Below are 24,798 nucleotides of genomic sequence, written 5' to 3' on the forward strand. Positions count from 1 at the left end.
AAACTACTCTGTATGATACCATAATGGTGGATACCTGTCATCATACATTTGTCAAAACCCGTGGAATGTACACCACCAAGAGTGAACGCCAACGTAAACTATGGACTATGGGTGATTGTGATGAGTCAGTGTAGGTTCATCGATTGCAACAAATCTACCCCAATGCTGGGGGATGCTGATGGTGAGGGAGGCTGTGTCTATATAAGTAAAGGGGGTGCATGGGAACCCTGTACTTTTCATTCAGTTTTGCTGTGAACCTAAAATTACTCTAAAAGTGGGGGTGATGTAACGGCTGTGCTGAAGGGGCTCCGGATGGGTGGAGCATAACCCTCTCTGAGGGTGAATCAAACCACCAAAGAATTGTGAGGCTTTGTTTCTGAAAAGTCTCAAACCTAACCTAAATTTTCAGAGACAAAGCAAATTACACACAGTTAACTCAGAAATGGCAAAGAGATTGATCCATGTAATACACATGGATTTTTTCATTCTGGCAGGTTAAAATCATAGACCGTTAATCCAAGAAGTGAATTTACAGATCCTTAATTAAAACGATTAGTAGCATAAAGAAACCAAGTCTGATGGAGACAACGTGATTGACCTGAAGTGTAATCCAGTCCTCATCACTTCTCTAAGCCCCCAGCCTCCTAAAAATGTCTACTTTGGTATGATCCCTGCAGATGGGTGAGAATGTACAACCTCAGGTTTTGAGTCTTTGAAATGGGCAAAATAACACTACCTCTCAGGGCTTCTGTGGGGATTCAGTGAGACCATGTAGTTGGCAAATTTCATAATTCATAAAGCTCCATTCAACAATAGTCTATTCTGTTCCAGAAATTCTATGATGCGGGATGTCTAAGGCAGGTAACCTCCCTCAGGGAGCATCCGTTTATCACCAATGTCAGAAAAAATGAATCAGAAGGATCTACGGTAATTCTAACTGTGACTTCTGGGTGCACAAACGTGATTAATAAAAAGCTTTAAGTGGTTGATGCTACAAGTACAGGAAATGCCTTATTATTAAGAAAGGTCTGTGGTTATCAGAAGCTTTGAGTTTGCATCCATGCTTTCTTGGAGCCCAAACTGTAAGCTTGTAGCTGGTTGGACAACCCCGTCCAGAGGGCTGATTGACAGGTCGTTACAGAGATCAACGGAGTCTCTATTGGCACTTTAAAGAGCTGGTGCTCATATTTTATCAACAAGTTGGTTGAGTGTGCTGATCACCTGCTCTCGTGACACCACTGGCTGTTAGAGGAGACGCCCACTGAGTGAAGAATCAACTTCACAAACACTGTTACACAGGGTACATACTTTCAGTTGCGGAAATGAAAAAGCTCTGGGGATGGATGGTGAATGTCCTTAATGTCACTGAACTGTTCACCTAAGAATGGTTAAAATGTTATTGTTTATTATGTCTGTGTTACTACAATAAAAAATATTTTTAAAAAGGTTGTTACAGCAGAGAGAAATAGGTTTATTATATAAATTCTATTTAGTGGAAGGGCCAAAAGCCAAAGTACGGTGTGTCTCACTTCTTGCTGTGCTGTGACATATTTTTGGTGATAAGTTTTCAGTTCAGATGGGTTTGAAACAAGAACACATTTAGAGAAGGGGTTAGAGGGTTTCCATTTAGTGTTTGTGTTGGTTTTGGATACACGCTGTTTGAGGTTCAGTGAAAACAACTTGTGTAAAGTGAAATTTAAGCCATCATTTCAATATAACTAATAAATTCAAATAAGAATCCAGAATTAAAAACAATTATGATTGACAAATTTATTCATAAAAAATTACTGTAACAAATAAATTACACTAACAAAACACATGGGAAAAGTCTGCTTACAAGTTTGACCATATATATGCAGTGTCATGAAGATATTTCATTTAATATTTTGAATCTGTTTCATTTTAACTTTGTGTAACTACTTTTTAACCACCTGGCTCCATGAAATGTAGAAATAGTACCAAAATATTTGTTTACAATATCCCATGTTTACTAGTTGTGCTGTGAAAAAGGAAGCAGAGTCATTTGGACAATTTAATTCAAATAAATATTAATAAAATTGTGAAATTAGGTAAAGGACTAAAAACTGTATTTTTGTTTCAGTTATCTGAATTGGGATAAGTACTTTACCATACTCAGGATTTCAAATGATGCCCACTTAGGTATTAATGGATACCAAAAAAAGAAAAAAACAGGAAAATTTTACTGAGAAAATCAAAGAAAAATCAGGTAATGAAAGAACTCTAGAGGGAGAAGCATAGATATAGTTGGATGTGGGCTGTGGATTCAGAGACCTTGGGTTTATGCCTCCACTTCCCTCTCTGGTAAACATCCCGAATCCAAAAGGGATTCCTTGTGAGAAGGAGAGGAAGTGAGGCATGTAACACTAATGTACCTACTGCTAGCACCTAATCCAGGGTATGCAGAAGGGATTAGCTCTTTTTATTGGAAGTCCCTCCCCCATCAAGACATACACACACTACTAGAAATAAAATAGATAACTAATAAGAACCTACTGTATAGCACAGGAAACTCTACTCAATACTCATATGTATGTGTATAACTGATTCACTTAGCTGTACAGCAGAAACTAACACAACATTGTAAATCAACTACACTCCAATAAAAATTAATTAAAAAAAGATTAGATGGGGAAACGTCTTCAGCTACTTTTTCCTGGGAAGAGAGCTCAATGAGAGGACCATCTGCTGAGACGCAGGCAGACAAGAAGAATGCCATGTGCCCCGGGACCAACGTGAGAAGCCATATCCAAACCTCTCTCTCCCTCCCACCTGCAGATCTTCTACCCCTTCCTCCCACTGGAGACCTCATCAGAAGCCAGAGGGTAAGGACCCTGGAGGGACGCACCCACTGAGGTCAGACTCCGGGCCTGGCAGGGAATACCCCTGGGATAGATCAGCCAAGAGTAACCAGCTCAGAAAGCAATTGGGGACTTCTTGTTCTCCCCAACAGGGCTAGATCAGAGTAGCAAGGCCCATACCTGAGTTTCTAACAAGCTATTCTTGTTATTGTTACAAGTTATTTTTATTTCTTCATTGAATTGTCATGAAGCAAGGTACCGCAAGAAGTAATACCCATTCAACTGTCTTACCAAATGAAATGGCTTCTCCAGCCACCACTTTTCACTCTGATGTGGCCAAAGATGAAAGTAAGAGGAAGTGGATGTAAGGATTAAGAAAAGGAAATGGTTTTAACATTCGGTAGGAAAAGAACATGAGCTTTTGGCAATAATAGTAAACTCAGACTGCGATAGCCTGAATGTCTGTGTCCCAACACAATCCGCCTGTTGAAATCCTAACACCCAACGCGATGGTCTTAGGAGTGGGGCCTTTGGGAGGTGATTAGGTCCTGAGGGTGGAGCCCTCACGAATGGGAACAGTGCTCTTGTAAAAGGGGCCCCGAGAGCTCCCTTGTCCTCTCCACTATGTGAGGACACAGTGAGAAATCTAGGACCCAGAAGAGGGCCCTCCCAACCCTGCTGGCACCCTGTCCTCAGTCTTCGAGCCTCCAGAACTGTGAGTGATAAATGTCTGTTGTGTATAAGCCACCCAGTCTGTGGTATTTTATTACAGCAGCCCAAACGGACTAAGACACAGACTTTAGAAGATTCTTATGAAACAGAAGCTCATGCCCGGCTGTGGGCTCAGCATTACAGACCCTGTGAGCCAGAATTCAGGCTCAAAGCCCACCTCTACTCCCTGACTAGCTGTGTGATCTTAGGCAAATTACTTAACCTCTCTGTGTCTGAATTTCCCCATCTTAAAAAAAAGGGAAATAATAATAGTATCTATTTATATAGTTATTATGAAGAAAGTTCTTAGAATAGTGCCCAGTACAGGGGAAGCATTATATTCGTGTATATCAAATAGAATCAATCCATCAATACAGTCAAATTAATTTTCTGTATTTTTCAAATTTTCTGCAAAGTACATGTATTGCTGTCATAGTTCAAATAACCATAATTATTTAAATAAAGTTTAGAATTAAAATCCTGATAAATTATAAAATGCCTTCTTTCTCCTCTCTTCTCTGGTTCCTCTGTTGGCACCGACCTGAGAATTTCCTGGTGTGAAAAGGAAAGTCTTCCCTGAATTGAGTGAATGAACCCGAATTTGTGTCAAAGTCAAATGTGCTGACTGATGTCAATGTCCCACCAGAGAGCCTTGTCCCGAGGAGACAAATGTGGCCGCATGGAGTCAGGGGAGGGAGGGAAAGGCAATCATTATGAATAAAGGGATTTTTCCCCCTCCTTTCATTTTAAAAAGCACATTTTAAGCACACTTATCTGTACATAGAAAGGAAAGAGGAGACTTTGTGTAAATTCATTTATTCAACAAGTGTTTGTTGAGCACCTGCTGTGTTCCAGGTACTGTTTTTTTGTTTGTTTGTTTGTTTTTATATATTTATTTATTTACTTATTTTTGGCTGCATTGGGTCTTCGTTGCTGCGTGCGGGCTTTCTCTAGTTGCGGCGAGCGGGGGCTACTCTTCGTTGCGGTGCACAGGCTTCTCATTGTGGTGGCTTCTCTTGTCGCGGAGCACGGGCTCTAGGCACACAGGCTTCAGTAGTTGTGGCACGTGGGCTCAGTAGTTGCAGCGCTCAGTCTCTACAGTGTAGGCTCAGTAGTTGTGGCGCTCGGGCTTAGTTGCTCCACGGCATGTGGGATCTTCCCAGACCAGGGCTCGAACCCGTGTCCCCTGCATTGGCAGGCAGATTCTTAACCACTGCACCACCAGGGAAGTCCCTCCAGGCACTGTTTTAAGTAAAAGGGACACAACTGTGAATAAAACAGACAGACGTCCTGCACTCACTGGGCTCACACTCCAGTGGAGGAAAAAAAACAATGAACAAATAAAAAGTAATGGAACATGTAACGACAGGTGACAATAACACTATGCAGGAAAATAGGGTGAGGTAAGGAGGTAGAAGATGGCAAGGTGTCCCAAAGGAAGTTGCTGTAGGAACCAAAAAAGAAATCCAGAGCAGTGCTGGGTAACTGTGCCTGGAAAGAGATAAGAGGGAAATAAAACGACAGTACTTTGTATTGCTCGCGGGGCTCCATGGCAGGAACAGAGAAGACTCTAGAATCTGCCTGCCGTCCCACCAGTGTCTGGGGTTGACAAGCACCATTGGGAGCCACGGAAAACACGTTCTCTCCCACAGTGGCCTCAGCATCAGCAAATGCTTCTGCCTTGACCTTTCCTCCAAGGAAGAGAGAGCCTCCCTTTTCTGAGATTTCCGTCATATTCCCAGCTGAATGTGGGACATCCCTTCAGACTAGATATGCCCAAGGCTCAACTTATATTTCCTGCTCAAAACACTTCTCCTCCTGTCTTTTCCATGGAAAGGAGCCGTCACTCACCCAGTGACTCAGTGCAGAAAACTTGACGCCATCTCAGACATGCTTCTTCCCACTTACATTCATTCTCAATTGGCCCGATATTCTACCCATGCAATCTCCGAAGGGTCTCCCTCCTGACCTCCACCCTAGCCCAAGTGAAGAAACCCTTCCTCCTCTCTCCTTCTTTCTTAATAAAATGGGATTGGCAATGGAGAGAGATGCCCATGGAGGAGGGGCACGACTCTTGCCCTTGACCTTTCAGTAGGGGTCTATCTCTAACTGCCACGGCCGACCCTGTGCTGGATCTCAAGGGGCACAAGTTTCCCCGCCCACAATGCTCTCATTTCACGTGGGCACAGAGTCTTCCTCTTAATTCCACCTTGCTCAACTGACTACGAGCTGAAACTCGACAGCAAGAATTAACACAGAGGAACGGTCACAGAGAGCAACGTGAAACCAAGTCTGTCTTATGAGAAGGACCAGCTCCCTGAGGCTCAGAGACCCTCTCCTGTCCTGCACCCACAGCACACAGATGCCGCCCAGTTCTCTGTGATTCTCTGTTCTCTGGAAAGGATGCTTAGACACAGGTGTGACACCAGGGGCCCTGTCTGTGCCCCACGATCCTATCTGTCCCACACCTTTGTCTTTAAATGATCCAGGGATTGGCATCAGACCCAAACAGGACAAACTGAATTTTTCTCTAGGATTTTTCAAATTGGAACCATGGGAGTATTCTCTAGCACGACAACGGATGGGCTGTCGGCAGCCATGTGGGCACCACGTGGAGAAAGCCAGCAGGAAAGGAGGATGAGTAAGAAGATGATCCTGTAGGCAAGGAGATGCGGAGAAGACAGATAAACGGGAGTCTCAGCTGCATTTCTAGTTCCCCTGGAGACCCAGATGCTCTCTTGCCTTTACCGAGATTTGGTAAAAGTATAACCCAGCACCATCTCAGAAAATGTCCTCCCCAGCTCAGACTAGGTCTAGTTAGTTTTCTGGTTCTTACAACAGTCCTTACAACAAGCACGTTCTTGTCCCCAGTTTGCCTTCTCCTTGTCAGGGACCCTTCACTCCGGAGCGCTGTCCTGGAAACCCCACTCCCCAGGAGTGATGTCCCTTCCCTACAGGGCTGTGAGATCAGAAACCGTGGCCTTTCATACTCTGCAACATTAAAATCCACTGGGCTCCTGTCACTTGGAATGGATCTTTTGTCCACGTGTGCCTTTTTGTAACATCATGCATTGGTCATTGGGAACTACTGGTTCACCAAATTATGCATTATACAATACCCAAAAAATCACAATTGTTGGTATAACATGAGAAAAATCTTTAAGTGCTGGGAAAATATCAAGCTCAATTTTTTAAAATCTAATTGTTACTCAAAAGATCAAATTTTATCATTGACAACAAATACTGTCCATTGTTCTCTTTGAAGTGAGAGGCCTGATACGTTTATTTTCATGGCCAGGTTTGCCAAATACTCAGGTCTGAGTAATCATAGTTTGTCTGTCAATTATTACTGCAGGTAAAAGTGGTATTCCATGAAAACCCAAATGCGGCTAGTTTAGTTCGAAGCTCAAACAATCACACAAGTGTTTTTCTTGGCAACAAATATTGTACTTTAGCATGCAGTGAAAATGCTTTCTATGTTCTTCCCAGCTTGTCACACAGAACGTGAAGAGACATGAACTCAAGGGTTGAGAAATAGTAAAATTAATTAATTTTTATGATTTCATCAAGGCTATTCTTAAGTGAAACTGTCTTTCTTTTTTGTGGTTTGTTTTATCACTAGTGCACAGTAGTGAAGAATCCAATGGCTGCTAGTATACTTTGATGTCCTGGCCTCATCCGTGCTAAGGCACCAGCAGTTTTACCCACTGGGCTGGTTAGTTTTATGTGTCAACCTGGCCGGGCTGGGGTCCCCAGATGTTTCATCAAACACCAGTGTAGACATATCTGAGAAGGAATTTCTAGATTTATTTAACATACAATCAGTAGACCTTGCGTGAGGTAGGTTACCCTCAGTGATACAGGTGGGTCCCATTGAATCAGTTGACAGCCTTAGGAGAAAGACTGAGGTCCCCTGCAGACTAGAGAATTCTGCCTCCCGACCACGTTTGGACTCAGGCTGCAGCATAAGCTCCTCCCTGGGTCTCCAGTCTGCCAGCCTGTCCTGCTGATTTTGAACATGCGAGTCCCTACAATTACATGAGCCAATTCCTGAAAATCCAGTCTCTCTTGTGTGTGTATTATTATCTCTATCCATCTACCTCTCTGTCTATCTATCCATATACCTAATCTATATTTACCTTATATATGTATGTAGTATCCCACCAAAGAGCACAGTTTCTCTCTGTCTCTTTCTCCCTCTCTTTGTACACACCCACACCCACACCCACACACACACACATCCTGTTGGTTCTGTTTCTCTAGAGAAGTCGACTAATACAACCTCCATTGCTTCTGCATCATCGGTATAAAAGTCAGCTCAGTGAAAAAGGCAAATAGCATCTCCACAGTATATGAAGACAATCATTTTGATATGATTTTGGCAAAGCACTTTGGATCTCAAGATTCCCAGAGGTCCACTCCCCATACCTGGGAAACAACTGTCCTAACCCTTTTCCTCCTGACAGCTCTATGACTTCAAACCTTCATGGCCAGGCAAATAGATGGATACGTATTAAATCTGATCCGCAGGAAGAGCATAGAGTCTGCAAGAAGAAGACAGCACAGCCACCCTGCTGGGCCCCGAGTGCTTTAACTCCTGGGAGACCCTACTCCCGGAGCCTTGCGAGGCCCGGCCACACCTGCCATCTTCCTGCACCACGTCCCCCGGGTGCCCTAGGTTCAGAGCTTTTCCTGATGTTCCTGTTCTATCTGTGGACCATGTCCTAAAGATGCTCGGTCCTACTCTCCAGGTGTAACAGCCGCGCGTATTTTATTCCTATAGATGGTGAGAAACTGAGCCATCACCGCTTGGGAACAACACAGGGCTAGTCCTTCATGCCCCTCGTGTCACCTCCAGACTCAGTGTGTGTGCTGACTCTTCTTGGAAGAGACCGAGCAGGGGCCCCTCCTGTCGGCTGAGATCTCAGGAGGGCCGGGACCACCACCAGGCCACCTCAGGAAGAAGGAGAGAGCAGAAAAAAAATTCCACAGTTGGTGGCAAAACTGTCTCCTCACCCGGGGAAGCTTTAGTATTCAAGTTATTAAATACAGCAGCTCAACTGCCAGTTCCTCTGAGAAGCAATTCATACCAGTGTAGCTGGATTAGTGCAACGTAATGACTGTCACATTTCAGCTCCAATTATTCCAAAAGGGTGCACGATTTTGAAGGTTCAGGAATGTTTTTGAATGTCTCTAGAAAACGCAAAAAGTAAGTAAGTTTCTTGCGCTGGGGCTCTGAAGAGGGTTTCCCATCCTCATTCTTTTCCCTCTTTGCCTTAACTTACCTCTGACGTCAGGTAAATGAGACCAGCTGTCTGGTTTTGCTGTGAAGAAGGGGACTCACTTATGTCCATTGGGAAAAAAAGGTTTAAGCTGCCAGGAGGACCCAAGGAGGTGGTCTGTGGCCATCCCTGCCTGACACTGCCAGCCTGTGAGTTCTGACCGGAGCCTGGTGGTGGCCTGCCGTGTGGATTTCCTGGGAGAAGAGGTGTCATTAACTTGCACAGCTGTAGCTTTGGAGGGAGGATGCTTGACCCCTACCTGATCCTTTCTGCATAGGTGCTCAGCCCGATGTGAATCCGAGGATCACTCCAGGGGTGATTGTGGACTCAGGGTGCAGCTGCTAGTGGGGAGCCCTGCTCATTACTATGGGTGCAATCGCCTCGGGATAGGCCTGCCCACTAGAGGTGCCATTTTGCAGTGATGCATCGGTGCATTTCTATTCACACACTATCCTTTAGCTCAGAGAGTGTCTGGGTGGCTACCGTCTGTGCCTTTCCACACTAGGAGGCTTTGAAAGGCAGCAGTCAGATAAGCCAGGAAAGTCAAGGCCAAAGGCAAACATTCTATGAATTGCAGCTGGGGGAAAAGTCTCCCTTTCACATGTGGTGTTGGGAAGTGGGAGAGGAAATTCCAGCCTGCCTGGGGAAATTGTGACCTCACAAATTTCATTTATTAGAAGTGTTAGGAAAACACAAACCCAAGCGGAGAAAAAAAGGAAGGAGGCAAGATACAGAGCCTGTTTAGCGACAAAGGCAGGGAGGAAGGTTGTCATCCTGTGTGAGGCCAGGGAAAACCATCTGCATCTCACTGAGAAAGACACGGACGGGAAAGGAGAAATGAGGCAGCAGTGGAGGGGCGGACCAAGACCAGAGCCGAGATGCTGCTGGACGCTTGACCTGCCAGGACGACTGGCTGCTCATGTAAATAACCTGGAGAAACACGTTCCCCCGCGTGGTAGTACCTGAGACCAGCCCACCCCTCTCCCTTCCCATCTGTCTTTATTTATTTATTCCTATTGCTCTGAAGTTGCCAGTGGTCACCACCAAACAAATCTAAAATGCCCAATTTAAACCAGTGTATTGGAAGTGTTACTGAGTGCCACACGCCTTAGACAGAACCTGGAGCCGAAATCTCTCTGGGCTCCTCAAGGAAATGTGTGGCTCTGAGCTTTCTTTTAATTATTGAAAATCTCAATGCTCCACATATAAAAAGATTAACATATGTTTCGGGGGACAAGGCCTATGAAAATGCAATTTCTCTCCAATGCAGGGTCTGAGTTCTTGATTTAAACAGATTCTGTCCTTCTAACCCGTTAAGAACATCTCTCATCTCTCAAAGTTGGAAGTAGTAACTAGGCTTTTTGCCCAACTCCCTTCCCCCCACTTCACCTCTGCCCTCCAAATAAGAAAGGCACTCTCACCCATTTTCTAGCTTAGGTCAAAGGACAAAATGGAAAGAGCACTTTGAGGTTATATTTTCACATTTTAGAAATTCTTACCCCTTCTCGAAAGAGCATCACATTGGTAAGGACCCCCCTCCCCTGTGTCAACAGGTAGGGGAGCCCTCTCTCTTTCCTGCAGAGACATTTCAGGTGCGGTTTCTTCTATTTGCATTTGAGGGTTAGACAGGGCTTATACTATGGCAGAATAGGGAGACGTGCCTGCCTAATGTTGTTGTCATATGTCAAAGAGGCCACCAGCCTTCTAAGAAGGAAAAGGGGGTAGGAAAGAAGAAGCTGACATAATAGTTCTGAGTTTGATTATAAGACTGATTTTTATGGTGATGCAAATAACGGATACAAGGGAGGAGAGATGCATCTTAAGTGTATATTTAACTCTTAAAAGAACAGAGCTTGATGTAGTCTCTCCCATAATTAGATGATTATAAATTACCTACTTAGGAATAAAAAAAGGTGGTGTTTAATAATGCAGATTAACCATCTAAACTGTCCAATGTCACTTTTTTCCCCCTGTGGTATATTGAGTCTGTGTGTGTGTGCGTGTGTGTGTTTCTCTAAGCAGTAATTCTGTCCCATGAGTCTGTACTCATGCTATAACCTTTGAGTGCTTTAAAGAAGGAAGTAATTCAGGTGCCCCAGAGATCATACAGAATTTCTTACGAAACTCATAAGAAGAGTTAAGTATAGATCTTAAGTAAGCTCTTAGTTTATGAGATATAGTGAAACTATAGAGAGGATTAAATGTAGATAATAGGTAATGAAGTAGCTTGTGAAACAGGCAAAGTTGATAAAATATATTAAATATAGAAAGTAAGTTAGTCACCTGTAAGACATGTCATGGTTAAATAGAACAAATCCTTAAAATATTATGTAATACAGAAGATCCTAGTTGGCAGCAGGAGAGGGATGGAGGACAGGACATGAGCATGTCACCTCCAGAGGTGACTTTGAAGACTATGTCTCCCCCAGACCCAGCCAGCCGCCAGAGACACCCATTATGGCCTATCTGTGGCCCCCATACTCTGTGCAAGAAACACAGATGAAAACCTCTGCTCCTTAACAGACTACTAGTGAGGTACGGCTAAGCCAGTCTTCCTTGCCCCAGTGTCCCTCCAATGGGTCAGGGATGGGCCAGTGACCCAGGGAAGCTTCTCTTGGGGGAGCCCCTTGCTCAGACCTCAACTCCAGCCCTCATGATCACACCCTCAGGGAAGGCTGATGTGTCAGAGATAAAGACAGGACACAGGAGCACCGTGGAACCCCGGGGTCAGGGAACTCACCTCTCGTACCTCCTCCGAAGTGTATTAGCTAACCCTTTCTCCACTTGCTTCCTCTGCGAGAGGCAGGTTGATTTAATGAAATGTGGGGTTCAAGCATCTTAATATGGTCTGTGTTCCCTCCTATTGCATCATTGCAGGGAGAGCCTGCCTGCTAGTGTATTTGGGGACTACTGTTGCATCAGACAATATTCTACCCAGTAATTTTTTTTTTTTTAGTTTCTAATTGAATTTTATTCCATTGTAACCTAAATGCTATTAATTATTTGGTATTTGTTGAAGACTTTTCTTTGTGACCTAATACATCACCATTTTTGTCAGTGTTAATATGAACTTGAAAAGAATGTATATTCTCCATTTTTCAAGTGCAGCGTTTATATATGTGTGTGTATATATATATACATTATATACTCAGCCATTGTGTAAATGATGTTTCTTGTATATTTAATAATATCACAATTGTTTCTGTTTGTTCTATTGATTTCTGATAGAGTTATGTTAAATTCCCTAAGATTGTGCGCAGGTCAACTTGCTTTCGTAATTTTTTGAGATACATAAATAGATGACTGAGTGAATCAGTGTTATAGTTTGTCTTTTTCATATAAGTGAAGCCAGATATTTTTCAGACACATACAGGTTTGTGGTTTTTGCATGTTCTTAGGAAAACGTTTGTTTTATCCTTAATGCGTCTCTCTTTATCCCTAATGGTGCTTTTTGCCTTAAATTCTGTTTTGCTGATACAACTCCAGCTACATCAGCTTCTTTTTGGTTAGTATTGACTGTTGTATCTTTTATTCAACTTTGCTTTCAGTCTTTCTGCCACATTCTGCTTAAGTCTGCCTCTTTACATCATCATGTAGTTGATTTTTTAAAAGCCCATCCCCTTATTTATTGCCTTTTAGCGAGGAAACATACCCTGCTTGTAAGAAGCTAAACCATAAGCAATTACCAATATGCAAACATTCTTACCTAAACACTGGCAATCTCATCTCATTCAACCTAATACTTACTGTGACATATTTTGATGTATTACTGCCATTTTATTTGCTGTGACCACGCTTTTTTTCCTTTGCTTTTTCCCCCCTGCCTTTTGTTGAATTGATTTCTTTATTAAGTTTTCTTCACCAGCACTTAATTCCATTGGTTAGGAAATTACAAGTTATTTTCTGTTCTTCGGTTATTATTCTTAAATTGTTAGTGCACAAACTTGGTTATAATTCTAGTAGAATATAAAGATTTTTTCATCTCAATAGCTCTAGCCCACCCCTTAATGACGTGATGATACTTTTACCATTTTTGTCTAGTTTTATTTTATTTTTTTTATTTTTTAAACATCTTTATTGGAGTATAATTGCTTTACAATGGTGTGTTAGTTTCTGCTTTATAACAAAGTGAATCAGCTATACGTATACATATATACCCATATCTCCTCCCTCTTGCATCTCCCTCCCTCCCACCCTCCCTATCCCACCCCTCTAGGTGGTCACAAAGCACCGAGCTGATCTCCCTGTGCTATGCGGCTGCTTCTCACTAGCTATCTATTTTATGTTTGGTAGTGTATATATGTCCATGCCACTCTCTCACTTCGTCCCAGCTTACCCTTCCCCCTCCCCATATCCTCAAGTCCATTCTCTAGTAGGTCTGCGTCTTTATTCCTGTCTTGCCCCTAGGTTCTTCCTGACCATTTTTTTTTCTTCGATTCCATATATATGTGTTAGTATACGGTACTTGTTTTTCTCTTTCTGACTTACTTCACTCTGTATGACAGACTCTAGGTCCATCCACCTCACTAAAAATAACTCAATTTCGTTTCTTTCTATGGCTGAGTAATATTCCATTGTATATATGTGCCACATCTTCTTTATCCATTCATCTCTTGATGGACACTTAGGTTGCTTCCATGTCCTGGCTATTGTAAATAGAGCTGCAATGAACATTTTGGTACATGACTCTTTTTGAATTATGGTTTTCTCAGGGTATATGCCCAGTAGTGGGATTGCTGGGTCATATGGTAGTTCTATTTTTAGTTTTTTAAGGAACCTCCATACTATTCTCCATAGTGGCTGTATCAATTTACATTCCTACCAACAGTGCAAGAGGGTCCCCTTTTCTCCACACCCTCTCCAGCATTTATTGTTTGTAGATTTTTTGATGATGACCATTCTGACCAGTGTGAGATGATATCTCATTGTAGTTTTGATTTGCATTTCTCTAATGATTAATGATGTTGAGCATTCTTTCATGTGTTTGTTGGCAATCTGTATATCTTCTTTGGAGAAATGTCTATTTAGGTCTTCTGCCCATTTTGGGATTGGGCTGTTTGTTTTTTTGATATTGAGCTGCATGAGCTGCTTGTAAATTTTGGAGATTAATCCTTTGTCAGTTGCTTCATTTGCAAATACTTTCTCCCATTCTGAGGGTTGCTTTTCGTCTTTATGGTTTCTTTCGCTGTGCAAAACCTTTTAAGTTTCATTAGGTCCCATTTGTTTATTTTTGTTTTTATTTCCATTTCTTTAGGAGGTGGGTCAAAAAGGATCTTGCTGTAATTTATGTCATGGAGTGTTCTGCCTATGTTTTCCTCTAAGGGTTTTATAGTGTCTGGCCTTACATTTAGGTCTTTAATCACTTTTGAGTTTATTTTTATGTATGGTGTTAAGGAGTGTTCTAATTTCATTCTTTTACATGTAGCTGTCCAGTTTTCCCAGCACCACTTATTGAAGAGGCTGTCTTTTCTCCACTGTGTATTCTTGCCTCCTTTATCAAAGATAAGGTGACCATATGTGCGTGGGTTTATCTCTGGGCTTTCTTTCCTGTTCCATTGATCTATATTTCTGTTTTTGTGCCAGTACCATACTGTCTTGATTACTGTAGCTTTGTAGTATAGTCTGAAGTCAGGGAGCCTGATTCCTCCAGCTCTGTTTTTCTTTCTCAAGATTGCTTTGACTATTTGGGGTCTTTTATGTTTCCATACAAAGTGTGAAATTTTTTGCTCTAGTTCTGTGAAAAATGCCAATGGTAGTTTGATAGGGATTGCATTGAATCTGTAGATAGCTTTCGGTAGTATAGTCATTTTCACAATGTTGATTCTTCCAATCCAAGAACATGGTATATCTCTCCATCTATTTGTATCATCTTTAATTTTTTTCATCAGTGTCTTATAATTTTCTGCATACAGGTCTTTTGTCTCCTTAGGTAGGTTTATTCCTAGGTATTTTATTCTTTTTGTTGCAATGGTAAATGGGGGTGTTTTCTTAATTTCACTTTCATATTTTTCATCATTAGTGTATAGGTATGCAAGAGATTTCTGTGCATTAATTTTGTATCCTGCTACTTTACCAAATTCATTGATTAGCTCTAGTAGTTTTCTAGTAGCATCTTTAGGATTCTCTATGTATAGTATCATGTCATCTGCAAACAGTGACAGCTTTACTTCTTCTTTTCCGATTTGGATTCCTTTTATTTCTTTTTCTTCTCTGATTGCTGTGGTTAACACTTCCAAAACTATGTTGAATAATAGTGGTGAGAGTGGGCAACCTTGTCTTGTTCCTGATCTTAGTGGAAATGGTTTCAGTTTTTCACAATTGAGGACGATGTTGGCTGTGGGTTTGTCATATATGGCCTTTATTATGTTGAGGAAAGTTCCCTCTATGCCTACTTTCTGGAGGGTTTTTTTCATAAATGGGTGTTGCATTTTGTTGAAAGCTTTCTCTGCATCTATTGAGATGATCATATAGTTATTCTCCTTCAATTTGTTAATATGGTGTATCATGTTGATTGATTTGCATATATTGAAGAATCCTTGCATTCCTGGGAAAAACCCCACTTGATCATAGTGTATGATCCTTTTAATGTGCTGTTGGATTCTGTTTGCTAGTATTTTGTTGAGGATTTTTGCATCTATGTTCAGCAGTGATATTGGCCTATAGTTTTCTTTCTTTGTGACATCTTTGTCTGGTTTTGGTATCAGGGTGATGGTGGCCTCGTAGAATGAGTTTGGGAGTGTTCCTCTCTCTGCTATATATTGGAAGAGTTTGAGAAGGATAGGTGTTAGTTCTTCTCTAAATGTTTGGTAGAATTCGCCTGTGAAGCCATCTGGTCCTGGGCTTTTGTTTGTTGGAAGATTTTTAATCACAGTTTCAATTTCAGTGCTTGTGAGTGGTCTGTTCATACTTTCTATTTCTTCCTGGTTCAGTCTTGGAAGGTTGTGCATTTCTAAGAATTTGTCCCTTTCGTTCAGGTTGTCCATTTTATTGGCATTTAGTTGCTTGTAGTAACCTCTCATGATCCTTTGTATTTCACAGTGTCAGTTATTACTTCTCTTTTTTCATTTCTAATTCTATTGATTTAAGTTTTCTCCCTTTTTTTCTTGATGAGTCTGGCTAATGGTTTATCAATTTTGTCTGTCTTCTCAAAGAACCAGCTTTTAGTTTTATTGATCTTTGCTATTGTTTCCTTCATTTCTTTTTCATTTATTTCTGATCTGATCTTTATGATTTCTTTCCTTCTGCTATCTTTCGGATATTTTTGTTCTTCTTTCTCTAATTGCTTTAGGTGTAAGGTTAGGTTGTTTATTTGAGATATTTCTTGTTTCTTGAGGTAGGATTGCATTGCTATAAACTTCTCTCTTAGAACTGCTTTTGCATCCCATAGGTTTTGGGTCGTCGTGTTTTCATTGTCATTTGTTTCTAGGTATTTTTTGATTTCCTCTTTGATTTCTTCAGTGATCTCTTGGTTATTGAGTAGTGTATTGTTTAGCCTCCATGTGTTTGTATTTTTAACAGATTTTTTCCTGTAATTGATATCTAGTTTCATAGCGTTGTGGTCGGAAAAGATGCTTGATAAGATTTCAATTTTTTAAATTTACCAAGGCTTGATTTGTGACCCAAGATATGATGTATCCTGGAGAATTTTCCATGAGCACTTGAGAAGAATGTGTATTCTGTTGTTTTTGGATGGAATGTCCTATAAATATCAATTAAGTCCATCTTGTTTAATGTATCATTTAAAGCTTGTGTTTCCTTATTTATTTTCATTTTCAATGATCTGTCCATTGGTGAAAGTGGGGTGTTAAAGTCCCTTACTATGATTGTGTTACTGTCAATTTCCCCTTTTATGGCTGTTAGTACTTGCCCTATGTATTGAGGTGCTCCTATGTTGGGTGCATAAATATTTACAATTGTTATATCTTCTTCTTGGATTGATCCCTTGATCATTATGCAGTGTCCTTCTTTGTCTCTTGTAATAGTCTTTGTTTTTAAGTCTATTTTGTCTGATATGAGAATTGCTACTCCAACTTTTTTTTGATTTCCATTTGCATGGAATATCTTTTTCCATCCCCTCACTTTCAGTCTGTATGTGTCCCTAGGTCTGAGGTGGGTCTCTTGTAGACAGCATATATACAGGTCTTGTTTTTGTATCCATTCAGCCAGTCTATGTCTTTTGGTTGGAGCATTTAATCCATTTACATTTAAGGTAATTATTGATGTGTATGTTCCTATTACCATTTTCTTAATTGTTTTGGGTTTGTTATTGTAGATCTTTTCCTTCTTTTGTGTTTCCTGCCTAGAAAAGTTCCTTTAGCATTTGTTGTAAAGCTGGTTTGGTGGTGCTGAATTTTCTTAGCTTTTGCTTGTCTGTAAAGGTTTTAATTTCTCCGTCAAATCTGAATGAGATCCTTGCTGGGTAGAGTAATCTTGGTTGTAGATTTTTCCCCTTCATCACTTCAAATATGTCCTGCCACTCCCTTCTGGCTTGCAGAGTTTCTGCTGAAAGATCAGCTCTTAACCTTATGGGGATTCCCTTGTGTGTTATTTGTTGTTTTTCCCTTGCTGCTTTAATATTTTTTCTTTGTATTTAATTTTTGATAGTTTGATTAATATGTGTCTTGGTGTGTTTTCCTTGGATATATCCTGTATGGGACTCCGTGTGCTTCCTGGACTTGATTAACTATTTCCTTTCCCATATTAGGGAAGTTTTCAACTATAATCTTTTCAAATATTTTCTCAGTCCCTTTCTTTTTCTCTTCTTCTTCTGGGACCCCTATAATTTGAATGTTGGTGCATTTAGTGTTGTCCCAGAGGTCTCTGAGACTGTCCTCAATTGTTTTCATTCATTTTTCTTTATTCTGCTCTGCAGTAGTTATTTCCACTATTTTATCTTCCAGGTCACTTATCCATTCTTCTGCCTCAGTTATTCTGCTATTGATCCCTTCTAGAGACATTTTAATTTCATTTTTTGTGTTGTTCATCACTGTTTGTTTGTTCTTTAGTTCTTCTAGGTCCTTGTTAAACGTTTCTTGTGTTTTCTCCATTCTATTTGCAATATTTTGGGTCATCTTTACTATCATTATTCTGAATTCTTTTTCAGGTAGACTGCCTATTTCCTCTTCATTTGTTAGGTCTGGTGGGTTTTTGCCTTGCTGCTTCATCTGCTGTGTGTTTCTCTGTCTTCTCATTTTGCTTAACTTACTGTGTTTCGGGTCTCTATTTCACAGGCTGCAGGTTCGTAGTTCCTGTTGTTTTTGGTGTCGGTCCCCAGTGGCTAAGGTTGGTTCAGTGGGTTGTGTAGCCTTCCTGGTGGAGGGGACTGGTGCCTGTGTTTTGGTGGATGAGGCTGGATCTTTCCTGTCTGTCTGGTGGGCAGGACCGTGTCCGGTGGTGTGTTTTGGGGTGTCTGTGGCCTTATTATGATTTTAGGCAGCCTCTCTGCTAATGGGTGGGGTTCCTGTCTTGCTAGTTGTTTGGCATAGGGTGTTCAGCACTGTAGCTTGTTGGTCGTTGAGTGGAGCTGGGTCTTGGCATTGAGATGGAGATCTCTGGGAGATTTTTGCCATTTGATATTACATGGAGCTGGGAGGTCTCTTGTGGACCAGTGTCCTGAACTTGGCTCTCCCACCTCAGAGGCACAGCCCTGACGCCTGGCTGGAGTACCAAGAGCCTGTCATCCACACGGCTCAGAATAAGTGGGAGAAAAAATAGAAAGAAAGAAAGAAAAAGATAAAATAAAATAAAATAAAATAAAGTTATTAAAACAAAAAATAATTATTAAAAAAATTTTTTTAATAAAAAAACAAAAAGAAGAAAGAAAGAAGAGAGCAACCAAACCAAAAAACAAATCCACCAATGATAACAAGTGCTAAAAACTATACTAAAAAAAAACAAAAACAAAAACGGACAGGCAGAACCTTAGGACAAATGGTAAAAGCAAAGCTATACAGACAAAATCACACACAGGAGCATTAACATACACACTCACAAAAAGAGAAAAAGGGAAAAATATATATATCGTTGCTCCCAAAGTCCACCTCCTGAATTTGGGATGATTCTTTGTCTATTCAGGTATTCCACAGATGCAAGCACATCAAGTTGTTTGTGGAGCTTTAATCCGCTGCTTCTGAGGCTGCTGGGAGAGTTTCCCTTTCTCTTCTTTGTTCGCACAGCTCCTGGGGTTCAGCTTTGGATTTGGACCCGCCTCTGCGTGTAGGTCGCCTGAGGGCGTCTGTTCCCGCCCAGACAGAACGGGGTTAAAGGAGCAGCTGCTTCGGGGGCTCTGGCTCACTCAGGCCGGGGGGGAGGGAGGGGTACAGAGGAGGCGGGGCGAGCCTGCGGCGGCAGAGGCTGGCATGACGTTGCAGCAGCGTGAGGCGCGCAGTGCGTTCTCCCGGGGAACTTGTCCCCGGATCACGGGACCCTGGCAGTGGTGGGCTGCACCGGCTCCCGGGAGGGGCGGTGTGGAGAGTGCCCTGTGCTCGCACACAGGCTTCTTGGTGGCGGCAGCAGCAGCCTTAGCGTCTCATGCCCGTCTCTGGTGTCCACGCTGAGAGCCGCGGCTCGGGCCCGTCTCTGGAGCTCGTTTAGGCGGTGCTCTGAATCCCCTCTCCTCACGCACCGCAAAACAAAGAGGCAAGAAAAAGTCTCTTGCCTCTTCGGCAGCTGCAGACTTTTTCCCGGACTCCCTCCCGGCCAGCCGTGGCGCACTAGCCCCTTCAGGCTGTGTTCACGCCGCCAACCCCAGTCCTCTCCCTGCGATCCGACCGAAGCCCGAGCCTCAGCTCCCAGCCCCGCCCACCCCGGCGGGGGAGCAGACCAGCCTCTCGGGCTGCTGAGTGCTGCTCGGCGCCGAGCCTCCGTGCGGGAATCTCTCCGTTTTTCCCTCTGCGCCCCTGTGGCTGTGCTCTCCTCCGTGGCTCTGAAGCTCCCCCCTCCGCCACCCGCAGTCTCTGCCCGCGAAGGGGCTTCCTAGTGTGTGGACACCTTTCCTCCTTCACGGCTCCCTCCTAGAGGTGCAGGTCCCGTCCCTATTCTTTTGTCTCTATTTTTTTCTTTTTTCTTTTGCCCTCCCCAGGTACGTGGGGAGTTTCTTGCCTTTTGGGAGGTCTGAGGTCTTCTGCGAGCATTCAGTAGGTGTTCTGTAGGAGTTGTTCCACATGTAGATGTATTTCTGTTGTATCTGTGGGGAGGAAGGTGATCTCCACGTCTTACTCTTCCGCCATCTTGAAGCTCCTTGTCTAGTTTTAAATCCACATTTATGGACATTAAAACAATAGTTATTTTTATAGCTCATTGTGAATTTAATTTTACAAGTATGTTTTACCCCCATCTGTGCTCACCATCTTTTTTCTTGCATCTCAGTCCTTCCTTCCTGGTCCACTTTTGTTTTGCCGAAGTGTATTTTGTAGTTGACCTTTCGGCCAGGACCTGCAGTGGGAGACAACCCTTTTACTTTGCAAGGGAGACTGAGAAACGTAGCCTTTCTTCAGGGCAGGGTGGGCCCAACTAAAACTGGAGGTTGCTTCAACTCAGAGGAAGAACAGGATGTCGGGAGGTAACCAGCAATGCTGTCACAGCCCGGACCATGTTGATTCAGTTAATGGAAGGACAGTAATATTCATTCCGGAAAGAAAAATCATTATCTTGATGATTGCTTTCCTGCTCATCTGAACAAATAAAGAATAGAGCCTAAAAGAGCTGTTTATTTTTCTGGGAACACCAAAAATACAGGATGTGCATCACCGAACAAACTAGGCAGCAGAGGGACACTAACAGCATCAAAGAGAGTAGCCACCCCTGCCCCCTGGTTTACAAACTGTGCCCCAAATTCATATGTTGAAGTCCTAACCCCTAGTGTGGCTGTATTTGGCTATAGGGCCTCAGAGAAAGTAATTAAGGATAAACGAGGTCATGGGGTGAGTTTTGATGGGATAGGATGAGTGTCCACAGAAGAAGAGGCCCCAGGGTGCTCACAGGAATGGAGGAGAGGCCAGGTAAGGACATGGTGAGAGGGTGGCTGTCGGCAAACCAGGAAGAGAAGCCTCACCAGAAACCTCGTTGGCCAGCACCTTGATCTTGAACTTCTAGCCTCCAGCTCTCTGATATAACAAATGTCTGCTGTGTAAGCCCCAGCAGACTAAGATACCCAGCATCACACCACATGGGCTAGAGGCACCTGGAAAGACATGATGTCAAAGGCACAGGCAGGCCTTTCCCTACCAAGAGCAGCTGTGACAGCAGCCCTTGGCCACAACACTTCTACGTGTGTCAAGAGAATCTGAGGTTTCACAGAGCCGGTGGAGGCAAAGCCAGAGAAACGTTATCTGGGGGACTCACACTGAGCCCACGTTCTTCTTTGGCCTACGATTACAGCACATAGCACAGTACGCAAGGCTCAGCAAGATGATGGGTAAATATTGGGACAGAAAAATAATGACTGAATGAATGGACCCCTTGAGATTGTCAAGAAAGAGATTTCTATCTCACAGTACAGAAGGGAAACCTGGCATCTTAGACAAGCATCTTCCCCAGGATCTCAGAGCTGGCCAGCAACTTATCAGGATTGCACCTAAATCTCCTTTGACTCTTTCTTCACTGGACTGTGCTGGGAGTAGGAAGTGTCATCAGAGAGACCAAGTGCCTGTGGAAGAAACTCTAGGATGGGTCTCATGCCCCCCAGCGCTGTGTCTCCTGTCCCTTGCAGATATGGACTGCCTTGAGTGAGGCATTTTCTCTCTCTGCTCCCATCTGCTCTTGCCTACAGAGAGCAGAGTGGTTGGACCAGGTGATGACCAGGGCCCTTCTCAGCATTGATATTATTGGTCTCTCCCAAAATATAAATTAATGAATTTCACTGGGATGTGTTTTTAGAAGTGGATTCCGTTAATCAAACCCTCCACAGATGGTCAGGTCCACGCTGAACGGCACAGGGCTTTGATGTAAAGGAGCATGCATTTTCTGTCCTTTATGTAAATTATATCTTCTTGGCTTGGAAATCAAAGAGTTATTTGAACTACCAATTCTACTCCCTCCATTTGAGGTCTGACAAGTATTTGAAATGTTCGCATCGTTGAGGAAATTGCCCCTCGGTGTACGTGATGGAGGCGGGCTGGCGGCTGCTTGGTCCTGTGATGTTAGGAGCTCAGCCACCTGGGTTTTGTCGTAAGCGAGAATTGGAGGGAGGTGGAGTAGGTCGCAATATTCTGCTTTTCACTCGCTCTTTCTTCTTCGGGCCCTCATTACAATGGAAAGAGCAGGCATCGGCTAGGTGAAGAGTGAAGAAGAATTTTTCTGTTGGACAAAGACCTTGCGGGAAGAGGAGAGAAGCAGCCTATTTAGGGGACAGAAATGTGAGCGGTGTAGTACTTGAGTGAGCCTACACAGGGCAGTATATGTCCTGCCTGATGAAAAACGGAAAGAAACTGGACCCAGCCCCCACGGTGTCTACTCACCAGCACTAGGAGTCGGTGTGTATCTTGCAGGCAGTTGGAGGCAAGGAGAGGTTAAAGCAGGAGAGGCGCATGACAGGTTCACATTCTGGAAAGATCGCTGCGGCTGCTATGAGCATTTTAGGATCTGGGAATCATTTAGGAGATTGGTGCCACAATCCGAGGGAGATGGTGGATTTATGGGGATGTGGGGATATTGCATGAGTGAGAGGAAGGCGTGGAGGGTGACCCCCGAACTGGTTTGAAAGCTGGGGGGTTAGGGGGTCATTCATTGTCTTCACTCCTTCAGCGAGGACTGAAGACAAGGAACAGGCTGGGGAGGCAAGTAGTTCCGTTCTGGAGGCGTTGAGTTGCAGGTGGGGTGGGACATGTAAGTGGCACCATTTATCACATCAAGTGCCATCAGCAAATAGATGGGAAGATGGTAATGGGTGGCATGGAGAGCCGATGGGAGTGGTAGGAACAGATCTAGATTTCCGTGGGTTAAAGAGTGGATGGGGGCGGGGAAGGGGGAACAGCAAGTGTGGGTCACTTGTCTCCTAAGGGGAAGAGAGACACGTGGAAACGTGGGGTTGGAGACGTGGCTGTTTTGTTTTGCTTTTGTTGATAGAGGAGAGAGTGGGTTTGGGGTAAATGCTCATAAAAATGTACCAGTAACAAGAGTCCCCTCATGTCACTATCCTGCTGAAATCTCAGCAGGTCGTCAAACATACAGATCTCAGCATGGCATTGAGGGCTCTCTATAAACCAGCCTGTGGTGGGCTGAGTCAAGTCACCCCAAAATACTTTAAAGCCCTGACCCCCATCCTTGCGTGTGTAACATTATTGGAAATAGGGTCTGTGCAGATGTCATCAAGTTAAGATGTGGTCGGACTGGATGAGGGTGGGCCCTAAATCCAAAGACAAGCTCCTTATAAGAAGAGGAAAATCTGGGCAAAGACAGAGACACACACTGGGGACGCCATGGGACAACAGAGGCAGAGATGGGAGTGATGCACCTACACGCCAAGGGACAAGGATTGTTGGCAAACAAACATCAGAAGCTGGAAGAGCTTCCAGAGAGCACAGCGCTGCTGACACCTTGATGGGGGACCTCTACTTTCAGAAATGCAGCATGTTACATTTCTGTTGTTTTAAGCCACCTGGTTTGTGGAAACTGATAGCCAGCCCCACCTACCTTTCCCTGCCCCTTCCTTTCCCCTCCCTCGCTAGGGAGTGCCTAGCCCCAGATGCCCCCTGCCCTGTCCTGCCTCTGCTCCTGCCCGCTCCTCTCCCCTTCCCAAAATGTCCTTCCCCTTCCTTATTCTTTTGAAATTCTCCCCATCCTTCAAAACCAAGTCTACGTGAAGTTTTAATTCCCAAGAAGAACCCCATCTCTGTGTCCCCCAGAATCTTGTGGATGCAGGATGGTGGCCTACGTCATCCTGTATTTCAGCAGGTCGTTTGTTCCGGTGCTGTCAGCTACGTTGTCAACCTCCGAGAGCACAGATGCAGCTGTGTTTCATCTCCACCTCTCCCACGCTGTTGAACTGGCTTATTTGTGAGGGACTCACCAGGAAAAAATAATCCCTATCAAACAATTAAATAGAGGGAATATAATTTATTGAATTAAATACAAAGATGTTTAGAAAAATTGAAAGAAGGGAGGAGAAGTGAGGCGATTCAAAAATTAGCAACACAAGGAAGCCACAGCTGCCCCAGGGGCTGGAGGGACCCGGGGGCGACGGAGGTGGGGGGACGGAAGAGGAAGTGAGGCCACCAACGGGAGGGACACCGTGGAGGGTGTGCAACCGATGCCTGGAGCTCTGCCAACCCAGAGAGGAGGTGAGAATTGCCCTGGCTTCTCCCTTCCTCCTACTGAGGGGACTCACCCTGAAACCAGCTGACAGGCCGGGGAGCCTGGTGACGGGGTCAGCCCTGCTCTTTAAGGAGCGGAGCTCAGAAGGGCTGAGGAGTGGATCTGAGAGCAGACAGGTGTCCAGCACACATCATGAGGGCTGGAAGCCTCAAATGAGTGAATAACTGAAACCATCGGATCACAACAGCTGGAGGAGCTAGGCAGTGAGGAGGGCGCTGCAGCCTGCGTCCTCCTGCGAACAGGACATACCTGTGATGGAGAACTTGGTGAGCCCTGTGGGGGGCAGAACGGCCCTGGAAGACATGCGCATCCTATCCCCAGAACTGGCCAATACGTTCCCTTACGTGGTGAAAGAACTTGCAGATTGGTTAAGTTCAGGATCTTGTGATGGAGCGATTATCCTGGATTAGCTGGATTAGTCTCGAGTCCAGTGTAAACACAAGGGTCTTTAGGAAAGAGAGGAAGGACACCAGGGGACAGTAGAGGGTTGATGACAGAAGCAGAGGTCAGGGTGTTCCCAAGAAGGGGCCACAAACCAAAGACTGTGGACAACTTCTAGAAACTGAGAAAGGCACGTGCCTTAGGCCAGGCTTCTATAACAGGACATCACGGACCTGGTGGCTTAAATAACAGACATTTATTTCTTACAGTCCTGGAGGCTGGAAGTTCGAGAT

General features: G+C 43.7%; 1 long non-coding RNA gene across 1 annotated transcript; it reads right to left on the reverse strand.

The window, feature by feature from the left end:
• Nucleotides 1–4,330: 4,330 nt before the first annotated feature.
• On the reverse strand, nt 4,331–14,552 carry LOC309659303. The gene is made up of 2 exons (XR_014262732.1): nt 7,959–14,552; nt 4,331–5,021 (listed from the first exon to the last, which is right to left on the reverse strand). It is a non-coding gene; the product is annotated as an uncharacterized lncRNA (long non-coding RNA).
• Between the last annotated feature and the right edge of the window lie 10,246 nt (nt 14,553–24,798).

Source organism: Balaenoptera physalus, assembly GCF_965194825.1.
Source record: "Balaenoptera physalus genome assembly, chromosome: 4".
NCBI lineage: Eukaryota > Metazoa > Chordata > Mammalia > Artiodactyla > Balaenopteridae > Balaenoptera > Balaenoptera physalus.